Source organism: Martes martes (assembly GCF_963455335.1).
Source record: "Martes martes genome assembly, chromosome: 6".
Classification (NCBI taxonomy): Eukaryota; Metazoa; Chordata; class Mammalia; order Carnivora; family Mustelidae; genus Martes; species Martes martes.
The window spans coordinates 87,933,185-87,945,365 of NC_137893.1; the positions used below are offsets into that span (position 1 = coordinate 87,933,185).

The 12,181-nt window shown below is 56.6% G+C and overlaps 1 protein-coding gene across 2 annotated transcripts in view; it reads right to left on the reverse strand.

The window, feature by feature from the left end:
* TFEB (transcription factor EB) overlaps positions 1-12,181 on the reverse strand; it is a 54,176-nt gene that overhangs the window by 12,777 nt on the left and 29,218 nt on the right. Inside the window, exon 2 of one of the 2 annotated variants that reach the window (XM_080805842.1) lies at positions 6,419-6,472. The exons of the other annotated variant lie outside the window; for it this stretch is intronic. The gene's annotated coding sequence lies outside the window, so the exon portion shown is untranslated. The remainder of the gene's footprint in view (positions 1-6,418; positions 6,473-12,181) is intronic. 2 annotated transcript variants of the gene reach the window in all.

Sequence of the window (12,181 nt, forward strand, 5' to 3'; positions counted from 1 at the left end):
TGTGGTACACACACACACACACACACACACACACACACACACACACACTGGACTGCTACTCCACAATGAGATTGAGCCCACTGTTGCTACTACACACGACACGGACGCCTCTCGCAGACAACACTAAACAACGCACAAAACACACCCAGCACCATCAACATCTGTGCCGTTCAAACAGGCAAAACGAATCTTCTGTGAGAGGTCAGGATCCCTTAGGGGGGCCTTGGGGGCAGTGCCTGAGAAGTAGCCCAGGGCAGCAGGCAGGGGGGACACTGGGAATGTTCTGTGATGTGATGAACGGTTGGCGACATAGGAAGTCAAGTTTATGAAAATGCAAGTGGCGACTCACAATGTGTACACTTTTCGGCATGTGTGTTTATACTGTCATTAAAATTTACATACGAATGAAGCCCGACCTTAAATAATTTAAAAGAAGAATGGAACCAATGGCCCTCAGCTCTCCCCAAGTGTGGCTCCGTGGACTTTAAAATGTCTTCGTGGGCACCAGGCAACCTCAACACCGCGGACAAGTGTGGGTGCCACCTCTTTGGAAAAGCGAGTGGGTGATAGGGTTCAAAGCCTTCGAGAGTAGCCACCAGCCCAACAAGATGATCCCACGCAGCAGAAAAGGCTTTTCTGCATCAAGATGCCCATCGTATTATATAGAGAAAAATGAAAAATACTCTCAATGTCCCACAGTAGGATGGTTAAATAAATCATGTTGTAGTCCCCTGGATGGAATGTTACGTATCCAGTAAGTAACCGGGCAGTGGATACATCAAGTATACAAAGTGGAAGGCAAAATCGTACAGAAGATCTGATCATCACCGTGGACAACTATATGCAGAAAACCCTTTGGGGAGGAAATATATGAAAATATCAGAATTCTTTTGATGATGCAATCAGGAGTGTGTGTTTTTAACTTTTACTTTCTGGCATGTAACTCTTTTTCTATCATGAACACGTACATGTTTCTAATCAGAAAATAATATTTTATACTAAGAGTTAACACCAACGGTGCACTTACTACGTGTGAGGTGGGCTTAACGCACCTTATTGGACTATCCTAGTTCCTTCCAATACTGTTCACTCTTTTACCAGCAAGGAGAAAGGCACAGAGAGGTGGTCACTTGCCAAAGGTCACAAAGCTAATGCATGGTGAGGCTGGCCCCTGGGGTTTAGAGTTAGGCCCCTCCACTTGCATTTGGGGCAGGAGTGGCCAAATTTTGTTTTAGGGATTCCCACTGAAGAAGCTCCCTACCAGCAAAGGGTTTCAGTCACCCATCTCTTTCAGCCAGCCCAGGGGGCCAGCGGGTGCCTGGGACGATGGAATGGTCTAGAATCCCCAAACGCAAGCAGAAAAAACTCTGCCCTTCCTCAAAGGGCAGAGATAATTTCCTGAATTCCCAGAAAAACACATGTCTCATGGCTGAAACAACAAAGGGTACAAGCCCAGCCGCCGGGATGCCTGTTTAAGCCATTTACTGCGTTCCATGCCTCTGTGGTTGGAAGAAGTTTCCCTCTGATCCAGGCTCTTACACACTACCAGTTGTGCAGGAGCCTGCCCAGTGGCCTTGGAGGGGAAATCAAACCAACTGCTAAAGGAAGGCCTGCCGGACAGGTCCTGAGGCTCCCGGAGGCCGGGGGAAGGACCCCGTGACCCCCGGCGTGACCTTCCAGCCTTGGGAAGGGAAGAGAGGGGAAGATTCCAGGACCTGGTTTGTTTTGTCTTCTCTGAGCTCCCCTCTGGCAGAGGCAGTGGCAAAGGAAGGCCTGATGAACTAAGAATCAGAACAAAAATGTGCACACAATCCCCATGCCTTGGGCCACAGCCATTTGAAATTACCCAGGTGGTCACACAGGTACCCACAGGGCCTGGGGCAGAGGGGTCATCCACTGGCCCAGACCCAAAGATAGCTGGGGAGGGGTGGAGGGGGGTAGATAAGATTCCCAGGAGCCTGCCCTGCCCGATGCTATGAGAGCCTGGCCTCAGAATGCTTGGGTTTGAGTCCCAGCCTCAGGCCTGACTCAATGTCTCAGCCTAGCCTCAGTGTTAAAATCAGTCAAGTAGGGCTTAGCAGCTAGGACCACCTCTCCCAGAACAGGTGTTGGGATGCTGGGTATGGGAGCCTCTGCAAGGGTAGAAATGTGGGCGTGGGAGAGATGTCACCACTTACTGTCCCTTTGTCCATGCCCACCTAGGGCATCCCTGGACCAGTCAGTCTCCTCTTCCTCTTAAGTTTCTTTTGTGAAAGGGTCCCATAAACACACACACACACACACACACACACGCACACACACACACCATATCAAGACCCCAGGCTGGGGCAGGGCCTAGCAGTCCCCTGCCGTAACTCATCTCTCCTTATGGGACAGGGCAGGAAGGCCTCGGGCCAGCTTTTCCCGTTACCGGGCACCCTCTCTGTTTCCTCTCCAAAAGCCTGGCGTTCTTATAAGATCTTCACTTCCAGAGCTTGGGTATCACATAATTCACTGCAGTGCGATGGGAGAGGCAGGTGGGTAATAACAATCCCACCTCCGGGTTCTAAAGAGACCAGGAGTAGGCAGGGTACTCAGCACAGTGCCTGGTACTCCGGAAGCACTTCTTAATTCCAGTGGTTTGTTACCTGGTCCAGCGGTTCCCTGGAGGTCATGCAAGGCAACCTCCGGCTGCCTCCAAGATTGAAAAAGAGCAAATGGAAATCACACTTGTACTTGGTAAGTATGCAGTCTTTGAATGGAACGTATTTGGTACCAGGAGCAAGAATGGGGTCAGTAGCACATGCTTTTAACACTTTTGTTTTATTTTTATATTTTTTATTTATTTTTTTTATTTCAATAAGGCCTTTTCCCCTTGAACCAAGATATAATTTACCCCAGCAAAATGCACAGGTTTCAAGTGCACAGCTCGGTGCACTCTTACAGGTGTGCACCCCTGTGTAATCAACCCCTAGATCAAAACAGAGGACGTTTTCATCACTGGAGTAAAGTTCCCTCCAGGACCCTCCCCTAGAGGGCATGTCCCATCTCGCCTCCCTCCCCGGCTCAGTGTCACCCAACATTGGACAGACAGAAAGACTATCAAGTGGGATGTGGGCCTCTGTCTCTCTCCTGCCACATAATCACTCGGCCAAATGGGACCACTCTTGGCCCAGGCTGAACAATCCCCTGTTTGTGATGAAAAAAGACTGGGGAACAAACAGTGAATTCTAAGAGGAAGCGAAAGCTCCAGAAGAGTGGTCTGCACAGAGCACATCAGTGGCAGCCCAATGAGACTCAAACCCAGGACGCAGCCCACTCAGCACTCAGAGCACCTGCCTCTAGGGGACCCACCCCAGGAGGCTGGGGGCAGGGAGGGCACTGCAGGGCTGGTGAGGGGAGTGTGAGGGGGGCCAGGGGCTTGTTTTTCAATCTCTGAATGCAGACAGGAGGTGAGGAGGAGGGAAAGGAAGGGGAGGGGAGGCAGAGGGCAGCCACAGCAGCTCCTGGCCTGCTCGGTGGCTTCCAGTGCCCACAGCTCAGGCCCATCAGCCCCGCGTCCCAGCTCACATCCCACAGGAAAGGGTGGGAGCTGGCGCCTCTTGGCTGGCCCGCCCGCTGGCCCCGGGGCAAGGCACGGCAATTGTGCGCCACAGGGAGAGGCTTCAAAGGCAATCCCAGACCAGAGAGGCGCCCGTCCAGTCCCATAGGGACCAGCTTGGACCCTGGCACGAGGCCTGCCCCAGGAAGACTGCCACTGGGCTTTGGGGGACAGGGGGACATGTAGCCGAGGGAAGCATAGAGAGAAGAAACTAGAAACCTTTCTTCTTTCTTCCTAGTCTACCCTTGTGATATGCACAGACAGAGCCCAGCCACACAGGCAGACTGTCTGCCTGCCTGTCTGTCTCTCACACATACCTTCCCATACCCCTCAATATGCCCCTCAGTGGGCAGAAGCCTCTCCCCACCTCTCTCCCTTGCTCCCTTGTCCCCACCATCTGGACACCCGGTCCCCTTGAGCACCCTGCCTGCAGCTACACTGCCTGGTTCTCCAGTGGTTTCCTGGCCACCTACCTGTCTCCCCAGGTACAAGGAAGCTTCCAGAGAAATCAGCTTTCTTCTGAACCTCCATCCCATCCCACCCATCAGAATTACCAGAACGAGACACGGGGCCCCAGAATGTTGCTTGTCCAATGACCCAGCACAGGCTCAGTTATCCCCTGTCCTCTCACTCAGCAAACACTTCTGAGTCCTTATTCTGGAAAGGGCACTGTCCTAAACTAAGCATGGACCTCTATCAGATCATCCGTCCCCCACAAACACTTCACAGAACAAACAGCACCTCTGGTGGTTGAGAGAACCGAGACTCAGAAAGGTTAAGTGACTTGTCCAAGGTCACACTGCGAGAACATGGTGAAGGGGCCATGCAAGCCCAGGAGATGCACGATCACCACCAGCTCCTGCCCAGATGAGGAGGCCAGGGACCTAGGGGGAAGACCCCTGCAAATGTCCCCTGAAACTTCCAGTCCTGTCCCACCCCCTGTCACCCTCAGTGAATCCAGGTTCCCAGAGAGGCCTGCATATCCTTCCCTCAGGCCCCCAAATGCAGGGCAGATGCCACCTGCCTGCCGAAAACTCTCTTCTGCTTAACAGCCAAGACTGATGCGTTCCCAGGGGTTCATGTCACGGAGGCCGCTCCCGTGAGCTGTGAGAGGGTCTTGGAGGGAGGGAGAGATTAAGTCAAGCTGACTAGAGAGAAACGTGATTACACCGACGGAGGTCTGGCCTGCACTGCAGCAGGGACAGGGGGAGGGGCTCCCCAGATACAAAAGGGGCCTGAAGTTCAGGGAAGGGACTTGAGATTGGGACTCCAAGTGTCCCGAGCTCCCACTGACCTCCCCCTGCCCATCCCAGCCAGCTGGCCCCCCTCTCTCTGCTGAGGGCAGACTGGCTGAGCTTTTGCAGATGCTAGATAGGCCTGTATGGCCCCTGACAACTCTCCCCGAGGAAAATGAGACCTGACAGTCCAGACCCTTGGGAATGAGTCTGTTCCAAAAGGGCTCCCTCGGCTCGGCATAAGAGACCTGGATGCTTCCCAAGAACACGGTGTTATTAGAAGACCTGCACTAGGCTATCCACGGCCCAGCTGTGACCTCAGGCAGGTCCTGTCCCTCTCTGGGCCTTGGAACCTGGCTGATAACATGAGAGGGCAGGACGGCATCCCTGGCAGGCCCCCTCCTGCTCTGTCCGGGCATGCTGAGCCTCCGGACGGCTCGGATGCAGCCAAGGCCACGTGCCCATGGAGCCAGCCTGCAAGGCAGGAACAGCTCCTCACCGTCATTCCCACTGCTGCCCAGCACGTGGGAACACCAGGGCTGTGGCAACCTTGGGGACCCAGCCTCGGCTTTTCTTGCTCCTCAGGGGACGGCAATCCCAGCTGCACACACACACCCTAGTGCTTCAGCCCCGTGCTTGAGCCAGGAAGACTCAGGGCCTCTGGGCAGCACAGAGGAGCAGGCAGCCAGCACGCCAGAGTGCCTTTTGGCTTCCACCTGACGTCTCACTCCCAGCCCGGCCCCAGCACCTGAGCCCCCCTGCCCCAGCCCTCCCTGCCCTAGGCCCAGGACCATGGCGTCCCTGACCCACAAGCCCTGGCTCCTGCCCCGGCTCCTGGGAGGCTCTCCATCCTTGCTGCCCCAGCCCCACACCAGCCTCTCTAATCCCCGCCGTGGCTTGGCTCATACCCTGCCAATGAACTACTGACAACCGCACTGCGAGTCCAGAGGGCACCCTCCAGTCTTCCAGGTACAGACCCACAGGCGTTCCTGATGACCCGTGCTGAGCGCGTACTCTGCACCAGGCCCAGTGCTGAGTTGGTATATGTCACCAATTTCATCCTCAAAGCAAGCCCACCTACCTGTGAGGAAGCAGTAACATAACCCCATTTCAGAGAAGGAATAACTGAGGTGCAGAAGAGACAGACACTTTGCCTGAGATCACACAGCTGGTAGGCATGGGACCCGGGGCGCACAGTCAGGAGTCCGCACACCCACCCACCTCCAGCCCAGGCTCGCAGGCCCAGGGAGCAGGACAGTGGGGTAGGTGCCTGTGGGGAGTCAGTCTGGAAAGGGGCCTGAAGAGGCAGGTGATGGCAAGCCCATTCGTGGAGGGGCCCCAGGGTAGTAGGGGGGACAGGATGCCAGCCAAATTTAGCTTTCGTACTTCCAGAATTACTCCCCCTTCGGTCCTTGCTTCCCCTCAGCCTCCTAGGGCTGCCCACCCCCCCCCAACAGCTTCCTGACCGCTGTGAGCCGTCCCCTCACCCAGCCCCCTCGGCTGCTGCTGTCTGAGCTCTCTGCAAGACATTTGGGCATTAGTGGAATGCTTACATGCTCTGGACATGGACAGACCAGAGTTCAAGTCTGGCTTTGCCACTTACCAGCCGTGTAACCCGTGACAGGAACTTAGTCTCTCAGAGCCTCAGTTTCCCCATCTGTAAAACAGGATGGTGATAATGCCACCTCCCTCAGAGCAGGGGAAGGGATGGAGGAGCTGAAGCCTGGACAGTCCTGGCACCTAGGGGGTGGCCGGTATTAGCTCCCCAGCGGGGTGAGCAGTGTCAGTCCGGCGGGAGTCTAGATGGTTCAGGGCCTTTTAAGTCCTTACCACTCAAAGCAGGATCCCCAGGCCTCACATGCCCTGGGAGCCGGTTGGAAATGCAAGCTCTCAGGGCTGCCCGGACCTACAGAGTCAGAACCTGCATCTTAACAGAGCATTCTATGTTACTTGTGGGTGCAGTAAAGTCACTCATAGCCTCCTGGGGGCTTGGTCACCTGGTTCCCAGCATGAAAGTAGGTGAGGGGTGGAAGAAGACAGTGGGAGGTACAGGCGCCTGGTGAGGAGAAACACCTGAGGGGACAGCAGGGCTCTTCCCCAAACAAATAGCCCTGACTCTCAGGCACAGAGACAGAGGCAGAGGCAGGAACATGGGGGCACTCAGCGCTCGCCCTGGGCTGGAGCGGGGCGGTCAGGGGCTATGGGGAAGAAGCCTGGAAACTCATCCAGTTACCGGTTACAGATTACAGGTTACAGGTTACCAGTTACTGATTACCAGTGGAAAGGCAACCCAGACAGGCTGTGTGAGACATGCCCACTCACACACCCACCTACAGCATCTCCTACACACACACAGCCTTGCACACACACACACTTACCCTCACATTGACACGACCCCAGGAGGACAGCATGCACCTGCATGCGGGTGTTCCACGGTCCACAGGAGGGGGGCATGCAGAAGCCCCCAAAGCAGGCCCAGGTGATCACTCTTTCCTCCTTACTGCTTTACCCTTGCTTGCACCTGCCTAAGCCTCAAATCCATCTGAGCCATGAGAAACCCAAGTCGCGCTCACCTGAGGTCGACAAGGACCCACATTCTCATTGGTCACTGGTACCATGCCTGCGGACTGCCCCCATGCCCGAAACCTTCCACCCCAGGTGGCTGGGGGAGTAGATAGTAGGATGAAGCTCCGATCTCAGGGTCCCCCCCGGAGGCAGCAACACACAGAGGAGGCTGTGCCCATCTCCTAGGCACATGGACACACACACAACAAGAGCTGAGCCCACCCCCTCTCCAACCACATTGCTTCCCAAGGCATAGGGCAGGTGGGGACACGACAGCTCCCAACTCCACACCTCCATGTCTGGTTCAGAAACACACACACTACTGACCTCTTTCACCACCTCAGAATGAACTGCCAGGGGCCCCCAGGCCCATGCGGGCTCCAAAGAAACCCTAAAATGTGGGGCCAGAACCTCAAGCAGGCCTAGGATGCCCAAGAAAGAACCATAGATTAGGGGATCAGTGGGGACTGCTGCAGAGTATGTGGTGTCATGGGTTCTGGAAAGGCCCTTGGCCCCAAAATATCTGCCCTCTGGGTCCGGAAATCCCTCCCAACCCTCTAAGAGCCACTGACGGGAGAGGCGGCCTGATGAAGCCCTTGTAGCTCCCAGCTCTGGAGAGGCTGACAGTTGGCTAGAGAGCGGTGAAAGATGGGCGGGAGAGGGCGCAGGGAGCCAGGGTGCCTTGCCAAAAAGCAGACCATCATCTCACCCCGGTGCCCTGCCTGCAGGCTCTGAGCTCCCACCGGGAGGGGGCACTCTGTCCCCCAACACCGGGAGGCTGGCTCCCTAGAAGCCAGCACCTCTGGGCCAGGGAAGGGGTCTGGCAAGGGGAAGGACAGGCAGCGCCCCTGCCCACCCTTGCCAGAGGAAATCAAGTCCCAACCCCACTGTCCCCTTGAGGAAGGCGAAGCACTGGTGGCCAGGAGGGGGTGGGAGCCCTGAGAGACGAGAGGTGGGGGACAGGAGGGGAATTAACCAGGTTCCAAAATAGCACAGTTGGTTCTGCCTCGCTTCACCCTGTGCAATGTCTGGCAGCTTCTGCTTTCGGTCTGACTCACGCCTAGTGGGGGCGGGACAGGGCGGCCAGCATCGCGGACAGAGGCTGCAGGACAGCGGAGCACTGTCCTCTACTTACTACACACCAGTCCTCCTCCCCCACCACGCCCATCACCCCGCTGGCCTTCTGGGGACATCAGGAGTGGCACAAAATCAGGGGCTCCTTTGCCTGGGTCCTGTCCAGCCCTTGCCCACCCCAGGGCCTCCCCCATACTGGCCACTGCCCCAGATCCCAAACTCAGCTTCATTTCTGTCCTGCCCAGGTACACTCAGGTGGACACCTTGACCCCTTCTCCATCTGGGAGGACAGAGAAGAACTGGCCTGACAGCCAACCTCTCCCCACACCCCCACCCCCACCCCCGCAGAAGCAGCGGCCCCCACATCACGGCCCGTCTACAGAGCCAGGGAGTGGCCTGCACCCACCCCATCCCCGCCACGCGCAGAGCTCGGACAGAACACCAGCCTTCCTCTCCAAATTCGCTCAGCAGCTGGCCCACCTTTGCTTTCTGTCCTCAAACACAAGAAGCACCGTTCCCTTAACCGGGCAGAGAGAGGAACCAAGGGCCCTAGATTTTGTGCATGCTGGGTTGGGGGAGGAGCCCATCACTTTGCTCTCTCCCTTTCGTGATCTCCTACCCACCGTGTCCTGCCGCCTCCCCAGGCTCCCCGGACCAACAATCCCCACAGAGGTGAGACGTGGGCAGCCACCTGTACCTGCCTTATACCTCCTCCCCAGACCAAAGCCACTTCAGCTCCAGCCCGAGCCACCAACAGAAAGCTTCATCACATAGTCCACCTCTTGGTCCCACGTAAACCGTGTCTGTCCCCCTGCCAGCCCTCCTACCAGCATGCCAGCCCCAAGAGAACAGCCACCCTTCTGTCCAAGTGGGACAGGTGCATAGTAGATGGGGGGAGAGAATGTCAGAGGTCACGAGGTTGGCCCACACGGGCAAACAGACTCCTGCCGCCACACACCCTGACACAACCGGAGGGGAAAGGCCATGGGCGGTGGCTGGAGGGAGAAGCCAAAGAGACGAGGAGCTGGCCTGCCTGCCCGTGGCCCGATGCACCCATCATCAGGCCCAGCACCTGCCCCGTGCCCCGCCCCAGCAGATCTCCCCCCATTCCCACACCTAAGGCCTTACCTACACACCACTTCCCACTCTTAACTCTTCCCATGCCCTGAGCCCCATAAGGCTTGAGACCGCAGTGTGAGACTGCGGGGTGGGAGCAGAAGTCAGCAGGGAGGAGGCCCCTCTCCAGGGAGCAGGCACCGGGCTGAGCCTTCACCAGGAACACAGAAGGATGCCCTTGAATAAAACTCCCCCCACCCTTGCCCCGCAAATTGCATCCTGTTCCTCATAGGGACCCAGAGGGAGGGCACTAGAAGACAACCACGTGGCAGCCATGGGGCTTGTGGCCCCAGGAGGGGAAGAGGCAGGGGCACTGAGAGAAAGGAAAAGGAAGTCAGCAAAACCGCTACAATCACAGTTCAGGATGCTGGGGCTGGGAGGGGACTGAAGGTGGCTCCGGGCTGTGCGCCACCTGGCACCTCGGTCCAGCCCCTAGAGAAGTCCACTTGCCTCCTGGGGGGCCTGGGGGTCTGACACTTAGGAAGGACCCCTTGCAGGGTCCCTTTCCTCTGCTGTGAGCGCCTGGAGGGATCCTAACAGCTTCCTCTTTTTATCCATGGCCCAGGGCACACAGTAGGAGCTCCTTAAGTATCTGTTGAACATAATGAATTAGGTGCTGGTGACTGGCTCCAGGGGAAGGGTCTGTCCAGGGCAGCTGGGAGGGGCAGCTTCACGGAGAGAAGGGAGCTGTGGAAACAGGGCTTGGCAAGACACATGCTCCAAGGGACAGACGGGACTACTGGGCCCAGGTTCTGTGAGTGCAGCTGAGGCTGTGAGGGCCCAGCCATACCCCCCACGACCTGCCAGCTGCCAGCACCTGCCTCTGTGTTCGAGCCAGGAATCAGCAGGGCCAGCATCCTGCCTGCCCCAAGCAGCCCTTAGCCAGGGGCCAAAGGCAGCAAGGGAATAAACACCCGGTTCCCTGACCCCACCCCGTCCCCGGGTCACTCTAAAACAGGGGTCCCCAGTGAGCCTGAGCCTCAGGTGCCCTGCTCCCAAACACACATTGTTCTGGCTTCCCTTCCTTCCCTGTCTCACTCATCCTGGCCCACGGCAGGTCACCTCCTAGATAAAGTACCAGGACTCCCATCCCTGTCTCAGCCCCAGGGTCCTGACGAAGCAGTCGGGACCTGAAACAGAGCAGCTAACTCCAGAGCTTAGAAAGAAAGGCCAGTAAAAGGGCCAGCATTAGAAGGGGGCTGGCCATCCGGTGGAGAAGCGGAGGGGTGGGTGTGTACGCTGGGGGAGACGGGGCAGCGGCCAAGCGCATACCTAGAACTTTCCCACCCGTCAGAGGCAAGACCGCCCTCAGACGCAGATGGACAGAAGCAACAAGGATGAGCCAAGGTTGCACTTTATGTGGTGAAGAAGTCTCCATTCCAGGGGGACATGATGGCAACACGAGGTTACCTGCGGCAAATGCCAAGAGGACTAGAGACCAGCAGTGCCTCCCGGCCCCAAGCTGCACGGAGGAGAGAACTCTAGAGCTGCGGCATTCCGGAACCGCAGCACGCCCATTCATTCCACAGCACGGCTGGTAAGGCTGCGTGCAGACTGGACACTGAGGACACCGAGGGAGGCCACTTGATTCCACACTAAGAACTCAGAATGTATGTTTCGAAGCAGGTGGAGCTGAATATTCCAGATAATGTCGCCTATTGTCTGCGTGTCCTTCAGCAACTTACTTAACTTCCCCGGCTCTTCCCAGCCTCTGGTATAAGATGCAGAAAATGGCCATCTTGGAGAATTTCTGTAAGGACTCGATGTAAAGCCCCTAATACAAGTGTTCAGTAAACATCTGACGAATGGATGGACGCCTACATGGGTAGACAGACAGATGTCGGAAAGGAGAGAGAAAAGATACCGTAGTTTTCTGCAGTCTGATTCCCATCTGGGTCCATATCCTTGCTGCTAAATTTAGTAACAAGAACACGAAGGCCCATCACTCTCCAGTTTATCTGTTAGACAAATCTGTATCTCCATTTATCAGGCTGACAAATGAGAAGTAAGGTCCTTCTACTGGGGGTGGGTCACTCTCTGAAGGGTGCAGGGAGCTATGTCAGAACAGGGGGCATCCTCCCGGCTCCGTCTTCATCATGCCAGGCCCATGAGGTCCTGCCGGGCCCACAGCCCCTCACCCAGGGAAGCTGGGTCAGGGGCTAGGGAGGGGGAGGGAAGCCAGACAAAGCCAGGCAGGGGGAGCAGGCCGGGATGGCGGACAGAGGAAGCCAAGAACAGAGTACGGACATGTGGGAGGGGTGAGCAGGAATCGGACACAAGGGGCTGAAGAGCAGAGAGAAGGGTTTATTGTCTTTGGAGAAACAAAGAAAACAGCCCTGAGAGAACAAGGGAGTGCAAACAAAATGGACTAGCAACAAAGAAAAGTCATTCCCTGCTCCATCACCCCCAATGGCGCCCCACTGTCCGCCAGACAAAGTCCGCCAAGCTCCCTACCAGGCCTCAAGGCTTCCAGAATGCCCTCCCTACACGGCCCCAGGCAGCACTGAGGAGGCCTCCTCACCCCTTCTCCCCAACACAGTCCGGGCTTCCAGCTGCTCCCCTGACCCATCCCCCTTCCACAGAACATCCAACCCCCACCAGTGTCCAGAAG